Source organism: Rhinoraja longicauda, chromosome 2 (genome assembly GCF_053455715.1).
Source record: "Rhinoraja longicauda isolate Sanriku21f chromosome 2, sRhiLon1.1, whole genome shotgun sequence".
In the NCBI taxonomy this organism is placed as follows: Eukaryota; Metazoa; Chordata; class Chondrichthyes; order Rajiformes; family Arhynchobatidae; genus Rhinoraja; species Rhinoraja longicauda.
In genome coordinates this window covers 100,457,151-100,462,646 of record NC_135954.1, presented here as the reverse complement: position 1 = coordinate 100,462,646, position 5,496 = coordinate 100,457,151, and positions in this window count along the sequence as shown.

The following is a 5,496-nucleotide window of genomic DNA, read 5'->3' as shown; positions in this document are numbered from 1 at the left end:
GTGAAAGTGGAGGATCGAATGCTACCCTTGTAGAGATGTAGCCCAGAATGGGATCTGTACGCATGAAATACTAAATCCCATTTAATTAAACAAGTTTGCTTAAACCGGTGTAATTGAACACAAACTGATTTTTTGACTAAATCTCTATCCTAACTTACGAGACCTGCCACCTACATATTTGTCTCCAATCCCATACTCGGGTTGCCACAATGCCCGCTACTGTGAACTGTTTACTGTCTTCAATTCAGATTTAATTAGCCCTCTGGAACAAATGTTGTCCCCTACTGCTACGAGTCATGCAACTAGATGGTAGATATGTTTTCATTGTTTCTCTCATGTTGCTACTGTCTGAAATTTGAGATGGTGTTAAAAACTTGATTCTATCAGCCCCCTTCCATCCCCTTTTGACAAATCCTGCTGTTCTTCTTTGTCCTATGGTTATAAAAAGTAACCCATTGATCATCCTGTATTGGTCCCGCCACTATCCCATAGATGTCAAGCAACAATGTGCTGGACAAGCACCAAATCATTGGGATCAATTTAAAGCAAAGATTGATAGGATCTTGATTAATAAGGGCATCAAAGGTTACAGGGAGAAGGCAGGAGAATGGGGCTAAGAGGGAAAAATAGACCAGCCATGATCAAATGGCAGACTTGATGGGCCAAATGGCACAATTCCACTCCTATATCTGATGGTCTTATACCTTCTAGCCATTTTCCAACTCGTTCATAATCACCAAGATACCAGAATTTAGATTAGTGCAAGATAATTAGGAAATAGTAACCTATGAAACCCTCAACATTAATCCAAGATCCCCAAGGACATATTACATTGTGTCAAACGGACAAGGAAACCAGCCGATTACCACTTACAGAACTCCATGTTAACAACTATTCAAAGCTCTGTGCTCACCTATCCTGAAGGATGAACTGCCACATCAGACGTGAAAAACTGCGAGACTTGTCAAGGTGCCTGACAGAACCTTGGTTTCAAAACCGTCCCTAACTATGGAACTCCTGGCAACAGTTCAGTCCCTGGAGTACTGCACTGTTCAACTATGAAGGTGTCTGATGCCAATTGAAACATGTCCCACATGCCTGCACATGGTGAAAATACCTCCATTCCCCCTGCCTGTTCATGCACCTGCCTAAATGCCTCTTCAATGTTGCTGTCATTAATGCTTCCAACAATTCCTGTGGCAGCCCCGTCCAGGCACCCACCACTTTGTGTAAAATACTCCAAAGACGTACAGGTTTGTAGGTTAATTGGCTGGGTAAATGTAAAAATTGTCCCTAGTGGGTGTAGGATAGTGTTAATGTACGGGGATCGCTGGGCGGCACGGACTTGGAGGGCCGAAAAGGCGTTTCCGGCTGTATATATATGATATGATGATATGATAAAACCTGCCCTGCACATCTCCTTTAAACTTTCTCCCTCTGACCTTCAAGCTATGCTCCCCAGTCTTTAACAGTTTCACCCTGGGGAAAGACCCTGACCGTCTTCCTTATCTACTAGCGGCACGGTGGCGCAGCGGTAGAGTTGCTGCCTTACAGCGAATGCAGCGCCGGAGACTCGGGTTCAATCCTGACTACGGGTGCCGTCTGTACGGAGTTTGTACGTTCTCCCCGTGACCTGCGTGGGTTTTCTCCGAGATCTTCGGTTTCCTCCCACACTCCAAAGACGTACAGGTATGTAGGTTAATTGACTGGGTAACTGTAAAAATTGTCCCTAGTGTGTGTAGGATAGTGTTAATGTGCGGGGATCGCTGGGCGACGCAGACTCGGTGGGCCGAAGGGCCTGTTTCCGCGCTGTATCTCTAAATAAATTTTAAAAATACTACACCTCTCAATTCTATAAACTTCTATTAGGTTTCGCCTCAGCCTCGATGTCCCAGAGAAAACAATCCAAGTTTGTTCAACTTCTCCTTAAGGCTAATAATCCAGGCAACATCCTGGTAAACCTTCTCCACACCTTCTCCAAAGCCCCTACACCCTTCTAGTAATACAATGACCAGAACTGGACACAATTCTACGTGGATGGCATAACCAAATGAGGTCTCACCAATTTTTTATGCAGCTGCACCATGACTGTGTTGCCATTTTTAAGGAACAACTATAGATTTGCATCCCAATAACTGTGCATCAATGCTCCCAAGGATCCTGCCATTTACTGTATACTTTCCTCTTTCATTTCCCCTTCCAAAATGTGTCACCTCACACTTGTCCAGATGTGTCTTTTCTCTGTCCCGATTTCAACGGGTCTATATCCTGATGAATCTTTTGACAACCTTCCTCACTGCCACAACTCTGCCAATTCGTCACCTGCAAACTTACTAATCATTGCAACTACATTTTAATATAAATATATATATATATCTGAAGAAGAGTCTTGAGCCGAAACGTCACCCATTCCTTCTCTCCTGAGATGCTGCCTGACCTGCTGAGTTACTCCAACATTTTGTGAAATAAATACCTTTGATTTGTACCAGCATCTGCAGTTATTTTCTTACACTATATATATACACTGATGCTGATTTACACCATAGACACAAAATGCTGGTATATACCTTATATCACAAACAGTGGTCACAGCGCTAATCCACGCAGAACACCTCTGATCAGAATACCTATTGAAGTAACCGCTATGCTCTTCCTACCATGGCCAAGCTAATTTTGAATTCAATCTAACAAGTCTCCATGGAGACACAAGGAATTGCAGATGATGGAAACTTGAGTAAATCACAAAGTAATGAAGTAAACTCGGGTGATCTCTGGAGAGGTTGGGTGAAGTTTTGGGGTGGACCTTTTCTTCCATTTCCATGGATCCATGCCTTAATCTTCTAGATCAGCCCACCATGAGATACCTTGTCAAAAGCTTTACTAATGTCCATGGGTATCACATCCACTGCCCGGTCCTATTCAATCTTCCTTCACCTCCTCAGAACTCAGTTTTGTAAGGCAAGACCTCCCCTACACTGGGCCATACTGATCATTCGTAATAAGTGTATACATTTCCAGGTGAGAGTTGTTCCTATCCCTAAAAATCCTCTCGAACAGCGTTCTTGCCATTGATATTCAGCTCTCAGGCCTACAATTTTCTGGTTTGTCTCTACTGCCCTTTTTTAAGAGGAACAATGTGGATTTTTCTCTAGTCCTCTGCGACCTTGCCTGTGGCTAAAGAGGATTTAAAGATCTTTGTCAAGGGCTAATCAATATCCTCTCTTACCTCGCTCAATAACTTGTGAGATGCCATCAGGCCCTGAAGTCTTATTCATCTTAACGCAGAGAGATTTACCCAGGATGTTATCTGGACTTGCACGCTCGAGTTACACGTAGACACTGGACAGGCTGAGAATTTTTTCTGTGGGACTAAAAGGTGATGATGACATTATTGAAGTAGGAAAAAATCGTGTGGGGCACGGATAAAGTAAATGCTCAATCTTTTTCCTCGGAGTGGAGGATTCTAAAATTAGCGGAAAAATGTTACGAAGAGAGGGCAGAGATTTTAAGAGGAACCTCGGGCAACTTTTTTTTACTGAGGAAGTCCACATAGCTTCAGAGAAAGCTATATAGGTGAAAATAGTTATTTTAAAAAGACATTTAGACAGATATATGGATTTGGATTCAGTGGGACATGGGCCAAATGCAGGCAAACAGGACCAGCCCAGACGATCAGCATGGACAAGATGGATCGAAGGGTCTGTTTCTATAACCCGAAGAGACCCAACATCTCCCTGTCTAGTTGTTCGCCATTTTCCTCTGGTTTCAGGTATAAACTCCCTCCTTAATCTTTGAGTGGTCCTACCCTCTCCCTTGTTTTTAAATGCATGCACAAAATGCCTTGGGATTTGCTTTAATCTGACTCGTCAAAAATATTTCATAACCCCTTTTAGCCCTACAGATTTCCATACAAGTTGTCTCCTGTTTTCTTAATATTCCTGAAGGACTCTGTCTGAAATCATTTTTGCCAACCTTACAGGTTTCCTTTTTCAACAATATTTGCAACATCTCTCATCCCAAGGATTCCAGATCTTGTCAATCATGTCTGTCTTCATCACTGGAACATGCTGATCCTGAATTCTGACCAGGTCTATAAATGACTCTCGCATTAGATGAGGACATGCCCAAAAACAGCAGCTCCCAAAGTATTCTCTCCAGCTACTGTGTAATACTATTGCAATTAGCCATTCCCCAATTTAGCGGGAATGTGTAGGAAGGAAGTGCAGATGCTGGTTTATACCGTAGACACAAAATATTGGAGTAACTCATCAAAACAGGCAGCATCTCTGGATAGCAGGAATGGGTGACGTTCCAGGTCAAGACCCTTGTTCAGACTGAAGGGTCTCGACATGAAACACCACCGATTCCTTCTCTCTAGAGGCTGCCTGTTATGCTGAGTTACTCCAGCATTTTGTGTCTATCCCCAATTTAGCAGTCCAGTCTTACCTTCATTCATTAACTGTCTAAACCTTAGAGTTATGATCACTGTTCCCAAAATACTCTCCCGCTGAATCTCTGATCAACTGGCCAGGCTCATTTATCAAAGCAAAGTCTGGTCCAGCCTCTTTCCCAGTTGGATTATCTACATTGCGTCAGAAATTCTCTCTGGAAAACCCTTTTCCTTGTTTCCAATGCAGGTATAAAATGCCTCGGGATTCTCTTAAAAAACTCACTCGTACACCTTACAAATTCAGCGCTATCTAAGCCTATGGCATTAAGGGGTCAGTAAAGTCACTCACTACAATTACCCTGTTGTTTTTACATAATCTGCCTGCATATCTGCTCCTCTCCTGCTGGTCTTGTCTGCAGTACCAAGACCTAGAATAAATAATGCACAACGGTCAGCTTTGGCCAAATAAGTAGTCAACTCTTGCCTAAATCTCAAGATGTTCAGATTCTAGAGATGCTGCCTGACCCACTGAGTTACTCCAGCATTGGCATAATTTGAAACAGAACTAGTTTAAAAAACTATTCAGTTTAAAAATGGAGAAGAAAGTAAACAGAGGGGAAAATAATTACCCACTGAAGGAAGGGGAGGGGAGAAGATACCCACCAGGGTTAAAACAATACCCAAATAACTTCCTTCATTTCAAAGCACCAAAGTCAGAACTGGTAAGAAAGCAACTTGCCCACAGCGAATATCTACTGACATGCAGATATAAATGCACTTTCTGAATAGTGTCAAAGCTATACAATTTAGAAACAGGCACCAGCCCACCGTGTCCATGCCAACCAAGTTGGCATACCGGGCTAGTCCCATTTGGTCCACAGGTCTCTGAACCCTTCTCATCTATATCTGTCCATTTGTCTTTTCAAAGTCGCAATTACTGCATATCCGCTCGACTTGTTTCCTCTGGCAACTCGTGCCACATAGACTATTTGATGACAATCGACTGAGTTTCCCATTTTAACAGAATACATCACATTTAAGTTCTGAAAAGCTCCTGAAATTGACAAAATATATTTAAAAATAAATATTTTATTATGTGTAAAGGG